Raw genomic sequence first — 20223 nt, forward strand, 5'->3', positions numbered from 1 at the left:
GTCGACGTATGTGGTATCAGCATGATGGTGCACCTGCACATTCTGCAATTCACACTAGGCTGACCCTTGACAGGATGTTCGACGGGCGTTTCATAGGACCTGGAGGACGCATAAATTGGCCAGCCCGTTCTCCTGATCTTACACCTCTGGACTTCTTTCTGTGGGGTACGTTAAAGGAGAATGTGTACCGTGATGTGCCTACAAGCCCAGAGGATATGAAACAACGTATTGTGGCAGCCTGCGGCGACATTACACCAGACGTACTGCGGCGTGTACGACATTCATTACACCAGAGATTGAAATTGTATGCAGCAAATGATGGCCACCACATTGAACATCAGTTCGCCTGACATTTCGGGACACACTCTATTCCACTCCGTAATTGAAAACGGAAACCACGTGTGTACGTGTACCTCACCCCTCATGGTAATGTACATGTGCGTCAGTGAAAAAGACCAATAAAAAGGTGTTAGCATGTGGACTTAACGTGCTGTTCCAGTCTCTTCTGTACCTAAGGTCCATCACCATTCCCTTTGGATCCCTACGCAATTCGTTGCTCTCCGATACACACGATGGAACAGCGGAGGAGTGGCACTCAAGCTTCAACTTTAGGTTACAATATCTCCGGATGTAATTAACATTTTACAATGCAACAAACGGCACTAATTACGTATTTGTTTATATGTTCAGATGTGCTAACAAAACTAAAGGGGTTCCATTTTAAAAAAACCTAGGTTTGTGTTAAAAAACATACTTCCGTGCATTTTTGTATGGTTTGTATTAAACAATTACACTAGCCCCTCTCCTCACGTTCGGTCTGTGGAATCGGTTCGTCAGTATTTGATGTGGTTTACGAAATATATCCAGCGGTAACGTTAGGTGACTCACCCTGTATATGCACTGAAGCGCCAAAGAAACTAGTATAGCCATGCGTATTCAAATAGAGAGATGTGTAATCAGCCAGAATACGACGCTGCGGTCGGCAATGCCTATGTGAGATAACTAGTGCCTGTCGCAGTTGTTAGATCGCTTACTGCTGCTGCAATGGCAGGTTATCAAGATTTAAGTGAGTTTGAACGTGGTGTTATAGTCGGTCCACGAGCGATGGGACACATCATCTCCGAGGCAGCGATGAAGTGGGGATTTTCCAGTACAACCGTTTCACGCGTGTACCGTGAATATCAGGAATCCGGTAAAACATCAAATCTCCGACATCGCTGCGGCCGGAAAAAGGTCCTGCATGAGCGGGACCAACGACGACTGAAGAGAATCGTTCAACGAGACTGAAGTGGAACCCATCCGCAAATTGCTGCAGATTTCAATGTTGGGCCATCATCAAGTGTCGGCGAGCGAACCATTCAACGAAACATCATCGATATGGGTTTCCGGAGAGGAAGACCCACTCGTGTACCCTCGATGACTGCACGGCACATAGCTTTACGCCTGACCTGGGCCCGTCAATACAGACTTTGGACTGTTGACGACTGGAAACATGTTGCCACTGGCCACCAAACTCCCTAAACATGAACATTATTGGGCATATTTGGGATACCTTGCAACGTGCAATTCAGCAGAGACCTCCTCCCCCTCGTACTCTTACGGATTTATGGACAGCGCTGCAGGATTCATGCCCTCCAGCATAACTTCAGATATTAGTCGAGCCCATGCCACGTTATGTTGCGGCACTTCTGCTTGGGGGAGGGGTTATTTGGAGGAAGAGACCAAACAGCGAGGTCATCGGTCTCATCGGATTAGGAAAGGATGGGGAAGGAAGTCAGCCGTGCCCTTTGAAAGGAACCATCCCAGCATTTGCCTGGAGCGATTTAGGGAAATCACGGAAAACCTAAATCAGGATGGCCGGACGCGGGATTGAACCGTCGTCCTCCCGAATGCGAGTCCAGTGTGCTACCACTGCGCCACCTCGCTCGGTACTTCTGCTTGCTCGAGGTAGCCCTACACGATATTTGGCACGTGTACCAGTTTCTTTGGCTCTTCAGTGTATATGTGCTTTGGTAACAAATATATTTTACAATGTGTTCAGCTCCCAATGAGAATCTCTAAAAAAAAAGGTCGCAATAAAATTGTACAGTTGTTGTTGAAAAGAGACCTTACAATTTCTTTCTCTGTGCCACTGTTGCAATGTTAAAGTGACTGTTACGAAGGCAATTAGACTTATTATTTTATATGGATTGCAACACTTCGGCCGACAGATGAAGCTTTTGCGTATCGATATAAAGTCGCTCTGGGTATGTCAAATGAGTTCTGGCGAATCGTAATGGAAGTGATACATTTGGTGTTTGGATAGATCCAGTATATACATACCAACATCAAAAGGTATCGTGAATTCTACTGAAACCTTAGCAACCACCAGACTGACGAATTCTTAGTTGGAGATTGTGGCCCATCTAAATTTGCCGCAGTGATACAAGTTTGTGTGCCATAATGCCCACACCATTCCGTTGTTAAATGAATTTTGAGGTTCTTTATAACATCCTGTACTGTTTTACCAAAAGCTGTTTTCCTTTTAAGTTTGTAAAAATCTTTCTCAGAGCCACACGTCGTAGAGGTCTTGTTAGTGGTGTTACTGTATTTTTTTCAACCAGAGTGACTGGTCGAATTTAATACAGTGGGTTACTCCTGTCAGTTCCATTCGCAAACTGTGACATTGCTTGAGGTTTCTATAATGCGTTGTATATCTATTTTTATTCTCCAGCGCCATCTTTAACTAGGGGAGGGAACTGTTTCATGGAACCTGGCAATTTGGGTATAGCGGCATATTGCTGTACATGTCATTCAAAATCTTGACATATACCCTATTCACCCCACTACCTATTCTCCGTCATATCATCTGCACATCTGAGGAATGATGTAATCCTACTGTGTCACTATGAGCTGAAGGCGAACACTCCAATAGGCAGTGATTGTTGCTTGACATGCCAGTATAAATTCCTTAAACGACCCATTTGTGGGTTGTTTCATTTGGTGTGCCTAAGAATGCATTGGTAAAATTCCCCACAAATCCTGCACTCAGAAAAGAACAGCATGTCAACATGTTAACAGTTGACTTCAGTGATTTTGAGCATGCATTCTCTGAAAGTCCTAATTGGGTGTAATACAATGCAAGATCTGTCCTACATATCTCTACCCATAAATCCAAAATGTCTCAAAAATGTCTGCAAGTGTGTATACATCCATGTCCACATAAAGGTTCGCATAATCCCTTAAATCAGAGATGCAGAACTCCTGCCAGACTCTCACCACATGACCATATTCTGCACTTATTATGGTTTCATCAAGTTTCTGAAAGTGTGCTTGTATGAATCATAGTGTGGCCTATGCAATGTTGTTGGTGATTTTCTTAGAAAACGAAACATATTTTTCTATTCTCTGAGGTAGCACACCACTCCGATCATGGCTCAAGAAAAAAATCAAACAAATGCTCGATAAGGAAATTAGTATTATGTAATTCAAATTGTGAAAAAAATGGCTGTGTGCCATGGTAGTTGGTAGTTCAGGTAGCAGGCATCGTGTGCTGCTCTGCAGAATTTGTCAGTTGGATGACAACTATCTGTATTTGAAGTTTCAACTTCTTCAGCTAATGGCAGCCGACAGATATAGCAGTTAACTGGTCTCTCATACAATGATACATTTTCTTGTGATATGGTCATAGGAATGTTGCTGTGATAAATAACATAAAGTCACCATGCAGTTCTTTGAGCTCAAAGAACAGCCATCTTACAGGATTTTCCTCAATGTATGATTCAAAATGTTTAAGACTTGAGTCATATGAATATAAACCTGATATGCGACATGTGGTACATGTCATTCTGTGAGGGTGGTACGTGAGGCAGTCAGATCACCCTCACAGTGCATCATGGGAATAAGAAGGCACTCAGAATCAATATACATATCGTTCCTGGTAGAAAAATGTCCTATATTTTAAGAAATTATTCGCCTCAGTAATCGTATCCGCACTGGGTCATGTATAGAGCGATTGAGAAAATGCTTTGTTAATCACTCATTCGTATGAAATGGGTTCGGGGCAAATGTGCCACATATCTTTATGTTTTGACAATTGGGGGTGAATTAGTTGAGACATGGTTTTCATCCATATTACTCGTCCCCCCCCCCCCCAAGCGAATAAACTCAAATCTACTTGTTTCTGGTACTGACTGGCGAAATTGGAGAAGTGAGGGCTCTAACAACTTCCTGCTCCTCCAGCTTGATTTCTCTTAGGCTGTACATGTGAACAGACGCATCAAGATTCTGCCTCTCAAATTTAGTCATGTGCTGGAGTTTCAGAGGCAAACCAATGGAAGCAATTTTACAATGGCCGTGAACATTATGCATTTGGTAGTGAGTTGTAAACTTTATATTTGTCTTGTAATTTCTACCGCAGGCCGGAAGTGACCTCATAGATTTGTTGGTTTGCCTGGGGGAGGCGACCAAACAGTGAGGTCATTTGTCCTATCGGGTTAGGGAAGGAGGGGTAAGATAATCGGCTGTGCCCTTTCAAAGGAACCATACTGGAATTTATCTGGAGCGATTTAGAGAAATCATGGAAAACCTAAATCAGGATGGCCGGATGCAGATTTGAACAGTCGTCCTCCTGAATGCGAGTCCAGTGTGCAAACCACTGTGCCACCTCGCTCGGTGACCACATAGAGCAAAAGTGGTTTTTATTTTCCACATTAACAATTCCCTGTTTTTTTAAATATATCTTCTGGAAGAGGGATGTAAGAGGACCCACCATTTAATAGATCAAACATATGCAAGTGAACGTTCTTGCATTTGGGTATATGGGCCTGTACGAAACTCAAGATGAAATCTTCAAACCACTCTGCAGCTGAGGTTCCCCACGCAATCACACCATTCCCCCCCCCCCCCCCATATGTGTGCTGTCCCCGCCCCACTGATGAGTTTTATTATTTGCGTAGTTCGGCTCTGTCTTAATGTTGACTAAATTCGTCGAGTGAAAGAGGAGACGGCACAGTTGATGAAGAAAATGTCGCCTATGGCGATCATTCACCAGTAACTGACGCTGTCTGACTGCTTCTCGTAATAACTCTTATTCAGAACTCCTTTCTTACAACAGTTACAGCGATTTATTTCTGATACCTATGTACAGTCGGCTCTTGAGGTACCGCCTACTGCGTCCCGGCCGTTAAATTGCTTCTTCCTACTTTCGCTGTTATACACAAAGTTCCTCATTATACATTCTTCGTTTTTCTTTTCCTCTGAAGTCCAACAACCGCCTCGGAGTCTCCCGCCGCCGCGACTCTGGACCTCGATGGAGCGACGTCATCAGCCTCACTGTGTTTGCTCCGTGGCGGCCCGCTACTTGCCGCGCCAACGAAAGTCCGCGCCGGTTACTGGCTCGGTGTTTGAATTATCTGCACATATAAAAACCAAATACTTCCGCAGTATTTATGCACATAACTAACCAATCCTAGCCCGCAACTCAATTTTATCATTTAATTAGAATTTGTGTTAGGCCAGGGGCGATAGACGGCGAATGCAACAGACCACTTGTCGTCTGTTACACCACACACTATAGCTCGTTCTTCATCGTAATTGTTGTGTTTTGGGGGTAGGTGAGCTTGCACCATAACACTGCACTGAACTTAATAGCAGCATACTACATATGATTTATGACTTTAAGAAGCTCCTGTTCCAACATAGGTACGCATGCATTTCGAAAATGAATCAGATATTTTTACTGGACCTTAAACTTATCGCTATGAGCCACAAGATTTTATCCCCAAATGTGGCTCTAATCACTGAGTAAGGCAAAGCTGTGGGGTGGCGTACCTGATGCCCATTTGCTGCTAGCCAGAGGATTATTACAACTAGAAGACATAGACAGTCTAAAGCAAGGTGTTCTTGTCATGTATGGTCCAGGGCAAGGTGGTCGTGACGTCAACAGTCTGGGACGATGTGATCATAGTGGTCTTGGCTACGCTGTTGACGTAAGATCCCCTCCTGGCAGTTCGAACATTCCTGTAAATAAAATAAAAGAGACAAGTATTGAATGTGATGATTCCAGAGAAAATGGACATGAAAGACAAGAATCACATGCGCTCCAATATAAATATGGTTACTTACATAGAATTATACCTGTGTCAGTACCGGTCCACACACATTTAATAAGATCAACAAGATGCTCCCAATGGGATATTTTGTTTAATATGAAGATCATATCAACTTCATGTTCTTGTTGGGAAATGTCATTTACCGTGACATCGACCCATTCGGACATACTTATGTCATTATTCAAGATTCCTAGATACAATACATTGGATAAACATTGCATTCAAGTGTTAATTCCTAGTATAGAACGACTTTTATGGATTAGCACTTACGAATTTGTTTGTCCACAATGAGGGTTTATCCTGCAAACTAAAGGTCGAAAATGATTTCATACAGTGTGGTGTCGCCAAATGGTCATGTATGTGAGTGTTGGCTGCCTCGTGGTCGTTGGGCAATCAATAGCATGAAAAATCACAAAGAAATGGCGTTCGTTGCATCGCAATACGTCAATTACATCCCGAGAAATTGCGAAGCGAAGTTGACGCTTGAAATAAATGAAGTGCACAGCTAGCGCACGTCCTGAGACTCAAGCACGCACCTCACGCTGCCGGTAATCATGGTGTGACTCACGTACTACGTCAGTGGAGTGTTAATTTATGGTACGGTATTGTATGACAACACATCATTGGCCCATATTTCATTGGTGGCACTCCTAAAGGGGGGATAGTTTGAGCTGTACCTTACTTGAATCGGTCCACCTCTTATAAAGTGTCAAATAATGCAGTATCAGAATGATGGATGTTCTGCGCATAATATTTATTCTTGCGAAATGACAACTAGAGGAACAATTAGTGGTAACACACTTGGTTTCACGTTTCTAAACCTCATAAGTTCTGAAATATGTGGCTTGTAAAGGATAGCAACGGTGTCACAGTTTCTGACGTAATGTATCGCATGTAGTACTGTGCTCAGAGCAGGGGTTGCCTGTACTGGTGGCTATATCCTGCCGTAAACATACCAATATCACCGCTGCACGCTCTACCTTCAGTGTACAAGTGCCTCCTAATCTGGTCTGCTTAACTGCTCTCATACTGTATCGTAATTCACATACGTTGCCACATTAAAACCTGTTTTCTTGTGGATTGTTACATTTGCCAAGGTGTCAAATCGCGGGAAGGAAAGATGCATGTGCATATGCATTGTGGGTAGGGCTAAGTCCTACGCGTCCTGCCAATAGGATAACACTATGTTTCCAGCCAATAAGAAAAGAGACATTGATAAGACGTTGATAGAGGGGTGGAGGAAGGATGCTGATGGATCTATATTGCTGACCTGTGAGATGGTTCCTTAACTATTCTATTTCGAGTCATCATTCTTCTGACTGGTTTCATGCTGTCTGTTACGAATTCCTCTCCTGCGCCAAACTCTTCACTTTAGAGTAGCACTTGCGCTGGATCCATTCCAATGCCTGTCTTCCCCTACAGTTTTTAACCTCAACACTTCCCTCCAGTACCATGGAGATTATTACCTGATGCCTTAACGTCCTAGCATCCCGCCCGTTCTTCTTGTTAGTATTAACCATGTTTTCCTTTCTTCGCCGATTCTACGGAGAACCTCCTCATTCCTTATTTTATCAGTCCATCTGATTTCCATCAATCTTCTGTAGCACCTTATCTCAAACACGTCAACTCTCTTCTGCTTCGGTTTTCGCACTGCCTGTCATTCAATACCATTCAATGCTGTGCCTCACGCGCATATTCTCAGAAATTTCTTCCTCAAATTAAGACCTGTTTTTGTCAGTAGATTTCTCTTGGATACGAATGCCCTCGTCGTCCTTGCTTCGTCCGTCATGGGTTATTTTGCGTCCTAGGTAGCAGAATTCCTTATCTTCTTCGTAAGAATGAATTTTGCCGTTAGGTTTCTCGCTATTCCCATTTTTGCTGCTTCTCTTTATTTTCGTCTTTTTCTAGTTTACTCCCGATCCGTATTCTGTACGCATTACACTGTTCATTACGTTCAACAACAGATCCTGTAATTCCACTTACGTTCACTGATGATACCAATGTTATCGGCGAATCTTATCATTGATATCATTTCGCCCTGAATATTAATCCCATTCTTTAACCTTTCTTCCATTTCTGTCATTGTTTCTTCGACGTGTAGGTTGAGCAGTAAGGGCCCAAGACTGCATGTCTGTCTTCCATCATTTTTAATCCTAGCATTTTGTACTTGGTCTTCCATTCTTATTGTATCCTCTGGGATCCTTTTTAATTTATTTATTGTGCTCTCGTTCATTGTACATATTGTGTGTTACACGTCGTACCCTGTAGCTTATTTTAATTTTTTTCAGAATTTAGAACATCTTACATGATTTTACATTGCCGCAGACTTTTTCTAGTTCGACATATCCCATTAGCGTTTCTTGATTTTTTTCGTAAGTGTTGATACCATTATCAAGTGCAAATTCAGTATTGATTCTCTATTGGCTTTACTTTTCCTAAAGCCAAAGTTATTGTCATCTAATAGTTTCGCAATTTTCTTTCCTATTCTTCTGTGCATTATTTTTACCGGCAGCTTGAATGCATGAGATGTGAAGATGAATGTGAGATAATGTTTGCACCTATCTGACCTCGCTGTCTTTAGAACTGCGTGGATAAAGTTTCTCCGAAATTCTGATGGTATGTCGCAAGTCTCATAGGTTCTACACACCAACTTAAATAGGTATTAGGTTGCTATTCACCCCAATGTTTCTCGATTTTCCGATGGAATGTTATCTATCCGTTATGCTTTATTTGATCTCTTTTGATTTCATTGACGGTTGTTTTGACTTTCCTATACGCTGAGTCAGTCCTCCAACCATTACTTTTACGATTTCTTCACATTTTTCCTGCGTACGTTTCTCCGTGGTTGTCCTAAACTTCCCATTTATTTGATTCCTAGGTGATTTATTTTGCTATGTTCCTCGCCTCATCTGAACATTTTTGCACTTCCTCCTTTTGTTGATTAACTGAAGTATTTATTTTGTTATCCAAGCTTTCTTTGGAGTTGCCTTCCTAGTACTTGTGTCTGAATGTCTAACAACTGTGACTGCCCTTTCTGTAACTACTCGTCTTCAACAGAACTGCCTATTGTGATATTCACTATCGAAGTATCCACATCCTCAGCGAACTTCAAAGGTCTCTCATCATTCCTCAGTACTTCGATATCCCACTTCCATCTGCACTGATCCTTCTGTACGATTCTCTTACACCTATCATTCTATATCTGAAGTCCCTAGCTGCTCCAATGTACGCCTTACAATCCAATGTCATTTTTCAGAATCACAGCTGGGATCTTTTAGTGGCTCACGGTCTTTTGGAAGTATACTGCCTCCTGTAGTGAATCTTGAATAAGAATTCGCAACTATCATCTGAAATTTATTGCGGAACTGAGTTATTCTTTTCTCTCATCCTAATGTAGCCTGTATTCTGCCATAACCCTTTCTTCTATTGATTCACCTAACACGATGTTCCAGTCGCCCATGATTATTAGATTTTCATGTCCCTTTACATACTGAATTATCAATATTCTCATATACTTTATCTCTTCATCTGCTACTTTCGACATTGGCATGTGTACCTCAACTATTTTTCTCAGGAGTAGTTTGCTGTCGGATCGTATCACTGAACTGTCCACAGTAGCTCACGCTCTGCCCTACTTTCCTATTCGTAAAGAACACTAGTTACGTTACACCATTTTCTGCTGCTGTTATACTGTCCTATATCTGTCTCATCAGAAATTCTTATCTTCTTTCCATTTCGCCTCACTGACCCCCACTGTATCTAGACTGAGCCTTTACAATTCCCTTTTGAGTCTTTCTAACTTTCCTACTGCGTTCAAACTTCTGACATTCCTTTATCCAACACGTGGTATGTATCCGCTTCGTTGGCAGTTGTATCATCTTCTCATGATAACCTTTCATATGGAAGTCCCCTCTAGTAGATCCAAATGGGGGCACAATATCAAATCTTTTGCCAATGGAATGATCATCATAACACTTTTCAATTGCAGGCCACATGTCCTGTGGATACATATCATGTCTCTTTACTGCAGTGATTTCCGTTGCCTTCTGCATCCTTATACCTTTGATCTTTGCTGATTCTTCCGCCTTTAGGGGCAGTTTCCCACAGCAAGAACAAGAGAGTTCCCCGAACTACTCAAAACAGTATGAAATAATATGAGAGTTAATTTTTCATGGCTTATGCCACTTAAAAAATAATTTATAGTGGTTGACAGCAACATTTTTTGTTTATTTTCTTTTCACTAAATAAAGAAAGCAAACAGGGCCACAAAAATGAAATAAATTGTGTAACAATAGACCACGAGGACCGGTTAACTCAGCCGATACCATTATGACGAAATACAAGGTTCAACATATTGGCGAATATGTCGCGATACCGTGGTTAGCGCAAAAAGTTCCAGTATGCAATGGCCATATATTGGTGAAAGGCGATTGCGTCCCTACCGCACCCTCCATCTACTATGTACTGAACGCAGTGGCCTAACAACTATGCAATCGTATTTTGCTCTTGGAAAGTAGGAGGAGTCTAGGGGCAGTAGGATATTAGGCGAAAAGTTAGTCTCAACGGGTCGAGTTAGAAACACCAATTGATTTTTAAGTCAGTGTCACATCGCTTCGTGATCATGACATGTAAATCTATGTTGTAGCGTGCCTAAGGCGGGACGGCGACTGCACTGATCCGTGACGCTGAGACTAATACGAAACTGGCGCTCATTGGCGGATAACAGGTTGTGTACCACTTGATAGCATTAAGACGCCATCGCCACTGGTAGAAGAAGAAGACTAAGATGAAACCACTAGAGATGGGGGATCCGCTCTTGAACTAATACATAGAGTTGAATCTTTCAAAGGAGTGAACAATCAGTGATTCAGAAAAAAAGAACGGTAGCTCCAAACGTTTCCCACAGCGGAGAGAGAGAGAGAGAGAGAGAGAGAGAGAGAGAGAGAGAGAGAGACGGAGCATATCAGCAGCGCCTCTGCTGGTCAGAGCACAGTGCACGCCACACAACACAGCCAGCGCCGGCCTCTGCCCTGCTTCTACCTTGGCTGCCTGCATTGTGCAGTGCCCCATTGGATTTTGTGTTTCACATATGCCGTGCCATCTCTGTGCGTCGTCTGCCGCTTGCAGTGTCTGGCGCAGCTTAACTTCGCATCACACTCTGTCGGCGATCGTTTCAGTCACACGTCCTGTCCTCTGGGCAGTTGATGCAAGCAACAGGACAGAGAGCCACCTAGCGGATAACATAGGAACTACTTGCAACAACCTGCTCGCAAGAGAACGGACGATTTGTCTCGGAGCGGGTGAGTTCACCGCTCCCCCCACCCTCGGAACTCGCCCGCTCAATGCTCACCCCACCGTCTCGACTCTAGCCAGAGCGTTGAGCAAAGCGACTCAGATGTCACTCTGCTCTCTGCGGTCTCAGCTCACGCAGTAATACAGCTCACGGCTCGACCTGCTCGATTCAGCGCCTCTGCATCGGAGTTCGTCCCTACTGTTCTTCGTAGTAATACCGCTATGTATATTACATTATTATGTTATGTATACATCAATTGTTTTTATTTTATTTTTATTTGTTTAAACTGATTAGATTAGGTTCCTGATGACTCCTCTTACTATAGGATTTTTATTATGGACACTCGAATTTACGCTTTAATTACGAGCGAACCGATAAACGTATCGCAAAATGTGATACACCAATATTTTCCTTGTTTTACTCTGCGTAAGGCTATATGCAGCACTTTCGTTTTACAGTCAAATTTATATATTTTTTTCTTATTCTGGTACGGATTTTGCGATTTTAGGCGTCTTCGGAAGGAAACATTCACTTTAAAAATATATGGCTTGCGATGTATTTGTATGAGGTTAATTAAATTTTAATACATTATAGCCAAATATATTGTTAATGTAAATCTCAAGTTACAACATTTTCCGATCACCCAGAAAACCACGATAGTGCAAAATAAATCAATAATCAAAAACTTTGTCATATCGTGGAAATTTCAATAAACAATACAAAATTCTTACTCATTATCTGTGTTACTTCAAAATAGGATCAAATAAGATCAAAATACAGGTATAGTACTGGAATAAACCAAGTTTAAAGGGCAATGTGCCTTCCATTTATTTTCTATTGTAAATGAGTGGTGAGTCATGAAAAAGAGCTAATTCATTTCAGGGAGTGAACAGTTCTGATCCAGTCTCTGAAAAGAACAGTTTTGCCCATCTCTAGAAACCACACCGTCTCCCAAGAAGTTTGCGGTGATGCACATTAACCGGCGCCCAAAATTCAATCTCTCTCACGCCCATTAACACAAATAATGCAGTGAGATGCTGCCCCTGTAGAATGTTGGCCACCAAATAACTGACAGAAATATGAAATTCTAGGACATGTTTTAACTGGAAATTCACTCTACCAACATCGGCAGGCAAATCAAAACTGGCGATCCGCTGACAGTAAAATAACCGAGACGTGCAAGAGTAAATTGCGTGAAAGATAGCACTGTGCGCCGAAGAAACAACACAGACGCTTCCCTTTGAATACTGGGGAAGTCCCAAGCCCCCGAGAGAATGCGCACGCGCACGCGCAACCACCTCGTATGTTAATCGAAAAAATGTGATGATTCCATGCAGAACGATTACAAAGCTGTTCTAGTTTCTTAGCCATCATCACGGGAAGAGGAAAGATCTGAGGGATGTAATATGCTTTGCACAAGTGAAACGTCATGACTGTGCTGGTAAACTTCTACGTTATTTGATTTTCAAACAGCTGAGCAAAACCCAACGTACTCAAACAGTTTTCTCTTTACTTATTCTGATCATCACTAAACTGACACACAATATTTTTAGCGCAATGCAATCTGACTTTCAATAATCCCTACAAAAGAATGGCCTTGACAAACAATAACCTATACCTTTCATGAATCACTTACCTCACAGAAATCTTCATTCCGTGTACTAGTACAATACAGCGAGTGCCAATACTGCCAACTAAATAAAAGATTCTAACTACTGAAGACACTAACTACTGATAGGCATAGTTAGCAAATGAAATATTTTGATAGATAATGAACAATGTATTTACCTTAATAGTGTTCAATAGTCATAATATAATTTTGTGACATCCAGTTAAACAAATTTCCTTTTTCTGATGGACACACTTTCAGATCGTCCGCTCAAAACTCTGGCATCTCTCTCCCAACATCCACCACTACTGGCGGCTCACCTCCATCTGCCCAACGCTTCGCACTGTTCACATCCAACTGCCCAACACTACAACAGCCAATATTTCAACAATACCAATCAGCCACAGACTCGACACAGCACAGTCAGTGATTTTCTAACAGAGCGCTACGTGGCGTTACCAAAATAAAAAATCTAAACAGCTTACTTACACAAGAGGTACATATCCAGAATCTCAACTTTCTGAATCAGATTAAGGAAACGTTGTTCATATTTAAACAGTGTTCCTTGTATCTTACTCTAAACTGACTTTCAGTTAATTGCAGCCATTTGGAATGGAGTAAGGTCAACTATGACTCCCAAAGATTTATGTCTATCGACCACTGTCGCCCACGAAATGACTGCATTATCAGAATCCCGTAATTTCATCATCGACATTTGCCTTCGTTGTTGCGGCCACCAGATACAAGGCAAAATACATCCAAAATAGCCTTGAGCAATGGAATGTCAGCTGGACCATCATACCATCCGTGTATGCACGCACCGAGATCGTCTCACCGAAGAATGTCCATCTTTGTAACTGAGCGGCGATTCTTCGAAGCAGGGGTTCAAGTGACAGAACAGAAAACGACATTAAAAGCCGACTTCCCTGACGAAAACCACTACGAAAGGTAATCAGGTATGACAGCTGGCCATTGACAGCCACCGAAGACTGGATACCCGTAAAAAATTTATACAAGACCCTGAGCGCGTCAGGTGTGAACCCAGCGGGTTCCTGCTCCTGCAACAGGAAGCCATGGTTGACCCGGTCGAACGCCTTGTCAAAATCCAAAAGTACCAGAGCACCAGAAACAGAATTAACAGCTACCATCGATACGACATCACGACAGCTAGCTACCGGAATCAGAACAGTACGATCAGGAATACAACTTTGATGATCAGCAGCAACTTTCTCGAACAGTGTAGACAGCAAGCTATTCACGTCCCTCACCACAGTCTATAATCAAAATTTAATAAGGTAATCGGATGAAATGGATCAGTTGCTGCCTGACAATAACGTTTAGGAATTTACAGTTTTTCAACTTTAAACGAATCGAGTACAAACCTTCCTCTCAACACTTCGTCCAAAAGAAATGTAAAAGTAGTGCCCAATGAATGCCAAAAACCCACATAAAAATCATTAGCTGCGCGGTGTAGCCGTGCGGTCTGAGGCGTCTTGTCACGGTCGGGACGGCTCCCCCCGTCCGAGTTTCGAGCCTTCCCTCGGGCATGGGTGTGTGTTGTTCTCAGCGTAAGTTAGTTTAGGTTAGATTAAGTAGTGTGTAAGCTTAGGGACCGATGACCTGAGCAGTTTGGTCCCCTAAGACCTTACCACAAATTTCCAAAATTTCGAAAAAACTCATTAGGCAGACAATCCAACCCCGGCGACTTAGAAGAAGGCGATGTTACAATAGGGCCATACACATCGTCACATCGAAAAGCTTCTAAACACAGCATTATGGACGGTATAAGTCTACGATCCAGAACCTGAACAAATAAATCAGACGACATGTTGAGAGGAACGGGTACCTCATACAACCCGACACAGCCAAAATCCCATCAGTAAATAAAATCTGTCAAGCCTACTGCTAGAAGCAACAGTAAAATAAGAATATTTGACAACAGTCGGACACTTACAGACCGAGACATCCTGCAGTTGCAATTCTCGATAGAAATTAGAATTGGAAGACCAATCTACAGGACCACCATACAGTTAAAACCACTACCTATCAAAATTTTTTGCGGACTTTTCCGTAACAAATAAACCGCCTCTTCCTCACGAAATTGAGGATGGTCCAAAGTACCTCCGGTACTGGACGGTGCGTCAAGGAGAATCGAGTTTAGCTGAATAAAAGTACTTTCTATTTCTCTACCATTATGAAGAACTTCAATCCCTTCTGTGTGAATGCCCTCCTTAAAAAACAAGGCAGTCCCTGTCGCACTTGAATTTTTTAAATTTCCTGTCATTTTTACACTGGCTTACGTCCACTGTGATATAATAGAGTAGGAATTATTTATTTTGATTGTGATAGCTATATTGGATCATAAATTATCTTAACTGAGTAGTAAAGAACGTCAATAAGGAAAATAAACTACAGAAATGAGGGAAAAGGTAGTCCTAAATAGTTAATATAGAAGTAAGGATAGTAAATTACAGCGTTAAGAAAGAGAGTTGTGCTAATCCTAAACAAACAAGGGATAACAGCCAGCCCAAGTGGTCTTCAGGGAATGGTGACAGGGGCGGGGGAGGATGGAGGGGAGGGGAAGGGTTAGAGGAGGGGTGACAATGAAAGTGAAATGTGGGACTCCACTAAAGCTTCCATGAGACATTGAACCTGAAGCGTGTGAAGACTGTAGTTCAGGATAAAAAAATACTTAATAATACACTACATCTGTGATGTTTCGGTGATGTTTTTCGTACCATAACTTTGTCTCAGTCATTCAGGTAGCCATTTACGTGAATTAGGATTTTAATTTCAATCATTAGCTTGCCCAGAACCACAATGTTGTATTCACGTATAACCTTAAAAGTGATAAAGACTCGTATGTTCATAACACACGGTTCTTCAAAATCGTTCAGTGTCCCATTCCATAAACTGAGGAGTGAGTCCAGTAATACGCTGTAATCGCGAGACTTCCCTGAGGTGGAGAAGCCACAGCTGCAACGCAGTCCAGTCCCGAACTAAGAAAGAGACTTCAGTTACAAAATAATCATATTCCAATCACAGGTTAATATGGTATACATAATCAAAATTTCAGTAACAGTATTCGTTGGCCCATTTCCTAATTAATTGTTAGGTTGATGAAATTAATTGGTCAACTTACTCATTAAATCAATTTTCCCCAGGTGGAAGAAAGTACTGATGGGTTGCCTATTTAGAGGACCATCGAATGGTATGGGGAGGGTCATTTCTGATTTCCACCAGTCAATTAAAGACCGAAAGACGAAGAAAATCAATAAAGTTTGCTACCGATACTTTCAAATTTCGGCTGCAGAAACCCCGTTGTATAGCGATACAGTTTCTCCCTAGCTCCTTGACCTGGAGCCGCAACAGTTTAACCAACCACAATGCCAGGAGGTTCTGCCAAGACACCGGTGGAAGCAGCAGGAACCATCTGCACTACCAGCTTCGGTAAAGTCAGCAATAGGAACCTTTTTTCCTCGGAGCAGGCATACTACTGTGCTGCGGAAGAGTACAAAACCATTGAGAAACGCTCCCCAAACACCATTAAATTGTATTCAGAAGATGCCACTTTGTTACTGATTGCAGTGTGGAAGTTATAAAATTGTAATTGCTAATAATTAAATGTATTATATTGGGAATTATATATATTTATATTACTAGATTTAATTATTATAATAATATAATGATAATTAATATAAGTAGTTATTTTAAAACAATAATAATATTAATTACATTTTTGCAACTCTTAACAAACAAACACTTTTCCAACCAGACAAACTTTATAAATTGGAAGACACATTAAAAGAACTGAAGATTCAAATTTTTGGCACTCCAAGAAACGCTAATGACAGACAATTAATTATTACTATAATATAATGATAATTAATATAAGTAGTTATTTTAAAATAATAATAACATTAATTACGTTTTTGCTACACTTAACATACAAACACTTTTTCAACCAGGTAAACTTCATAAATTGGGAGACACATTAAAAGAACTTAAGATTCAAATTTTTGGCACTTCAGGAAACGCGAATGACGGAGAATAACAGCACGACTTTCGGTAATAATCGTCTTTTTAAAACTAAAACTGATAAAAGAATACTTAATAATACACTACATCTGGGAGTTGCTTTTGCAGTCTCCAAAAATATTTCAAATTCAATAACGAAGGTAAAACCCATCAATAATAGACTAATGACAATTTCTCTCAAATGTACAAATAAGGCATACACTTTAATTAATGCCCATATGCCAGTCAATGAGGATAACCGTAAAAACCCAAAGAAGTTAATGAAGCTTGGGAAATGTTAGAAAGCGTCATTTCTAAAATTCCCTCAAACCATGCTAAAATTTTAATGGGTGATTTTAACGCTCAGTTAGGTAAAGAGAAAACATATAAGAAAACTGTAGCTGGATTTCCTGCACGTAAATGGACAAACCAAAATAGCCAAAGGGTTGTTGAAATGTGCAAAAAATTTAATTTTAAAATCATGTAAACACATTTTAAAAAGAACCCCTGTAAACAGAAAACTTAGCGGTCACCCAATACGTTTATTGGGGAATTTCAAATCGATCATGTAGCAATTTCATATCCTGACTACATAGAAATTTTAAATGTCCAAGTTAGGAAACGGACTAATATAAATTCTGACCATTATTTAAAGCGAATAAAAGTAAAACTTCAACCTCAAAAACTCTTCAAAACAAAGAATGTTATTGCAAAATTTGATGCTGCTAAAATAACCCCAACTCTAACAAGCGAACTTGACAAAAAAATCAAAAAAATGGCAAAGCCTTAAAGAGACGTTCATCACAACAGCACAAAATTTAATTTCGCTTCGAAAGAAACAAACACCCTTGGTGGAAAGCGTATTGTGAAACAGCAGTTAAGTCTAGGCATAAAACATTCAAAAATTGGAGTAGTGACAGAACGGAAAATATGTACAACATCTTTCTAACTGTAAGAAAAGAAACACCTAAATTAATCTGAGAAACTACGAAAATGACCGTCTTTTAGAAATCGAAGAACAATACAAGAAACTCTCATTCAAAACAAAACTAACTGGTTACCAAAAACCAATATTGCTTCAAAAACGAAACTGGCTCTTTGGCTGTAATTATTTTGAAAAACTATTTAACTGTCCAGAACCAGCAAATAAATACCAACCACAGCAAACTAATAACACCAACTCTAACTCTAAAGAACCTGACTAAATCGAAAGAATTAAACAAATTAAGAGACTTTAAAACAATAAAGCATCCAGAGAAGACGGCATAATTGCAGAACTACTAAAATGAGCTGACCCTAACACTATAAAAGAGATAACTTAACCAATAGGAACATATCTGGCAAACTAAGGAAACATTTGAGGACTGGTAAACTGCCCTAATTCATCCACTGATTAAGGAAACGTTAACTGACACTAGCTCTAAAGTTAAATTCATTTGATATAAAGACTGGTGTTAGACAGGGAGATGCACTCTCCCCATTACCGTTTAACTGTGTTTTGGGAAAGGTGATTACAGAATGGCGAGAACAAAAAGTCTAGTCAAATTATAGATCAGTCAAGTTAGGCAGAAGTAATACTAGAGTAGATAGCTCGCCTTTGCAGATGATCTGGCAATTTCAACCAGGGATATTACCACAGCTGAAAAACAAATTGAAATTCTTAAAGAAGTTGCAGAAAAATTAGGACTACAAATATCATTCGAAAAAACGGAATATATGACATGCAACAAACAAGCACCAAAGTTTTGAACATAAAATGTGAAAAAATAAAAAAAATGTTTCTCAGTTTAAATACTTGAGGGAAATCATACAAGAAAACTGTATGGAAAAAGCTTCAAACAGAGATCGCTGTCAAAAAATGGCAACTGCATTCAGATTAATACAAGATATTTATAATAAAAATCACTTTCCAAATTCAGTAAACTTAAGCATTACAGCGCTGTAATCAAACCTGAACGTCTTTATGGAGCAGAACTTTAATTTTAAGGAGAAATAGAGATATTGAAGAAATTCAAAAGAAAAAAAGAAAGATTATACAAGATGTATAAGACCAAAAAACTACTGATAGCGGAACTTATAAGCTGAGAAGTAATAATGAAATAGAAGAATACACAGACATACATTGTGACATGTGAAAAGGAAGACTTAAATTTTATGGGCACGTTAAAAGAATGGCACCCACTAGGTTGACAAAACAAATAGTAGAATTCTGCGATAAGAGAAGTAAGACCGAAACTGAGCCAATTAAATGGATCGCTCCGATTAAGCAGGATCTTTAAGTATTAAAGTAGCCAGTATAGCTCAGGCAGATGTTACAGATAGAAAAAAAAAATCAGGCAAAAGATATTTTCTTCGAAAATTGATCAGAGGGAAATTATAAAACGGACTGGAACACCTTGGTCTGATGAAATAAAGAGACTTCATTCTGAAAGGATGAAACAAATTTGGAGACAAAGGAAGGCCAGCCATCAAAAATGAAATTGATGGATTGTACCTCGCGTGGTTCTATTGGGCCCATACGTGAATTACATAGTTGTATGTATCATATATTAAAAAATAACTTAACATCAGGTAGTTTCCATCACCTTGGAAGCAGCCTTGTGCAGGTTCAGTTCATTTTTAGTTGCGATGCTTCACGATAGGATGTTCATGTGTAATTCAATAGTTTCCTTAATTCGATTGTACCACTTGCATTGTGAGCACCTGGTACCAAGATTCCTTCAATGCTGACGTGGTAAGATTTGTTGCTGCCAGCGTTTTTGCGTTCGTATACGCAGCTCTTCATAGATAGTCACCTTGTTTGTTGCGGTTTATCACCAAGAGTTCATTTCAATTCTCCAAATACCTCTCTCTAGGAAATGGACGATTTATGATGTGTGATTTATATTTTTGCACGTATTTTTCTTGCCTACAGCAAAACGACTGCATGCCAAGCAATACAGAATTGTGTGTTTATTTCGTTCCATTTCTGTAATAAGATCACCTCGCACATATTCAGTTTTAGACGGAAGATATACTTTGAATTTTTGAAATTTCTGTCTGTTATTTGTCTGTAGTTTTCTTCCTGTGACTTCATTCTTTGTATCATCCATTGTGGCATTGGAAAAAAATTAAGAGAACAGGTCTAATGCCTCCATGACTAGCCGACAGAAGGTTGGCAGGTGAGAATTCTTTGATCTGCTAATGCGAAAACGGTAAAAGGTAGAACTACT

This window comes from Schistocerca cancellata, chromosome 5 (genome assembly GCF_023864275.1).
Source record: "Schistocerca cancellata isolate TAMUIC-IGC-003103 chromosome 5, iqSchCanc2.1, whole genome shotgun sequence".
NCBI classification, from domain to species: Eukaryota; Metazoa; Arthropoda; class Insecta; order Orthoptera; family Acrididae; genus Schistocerca; species Schistocerca cancellata.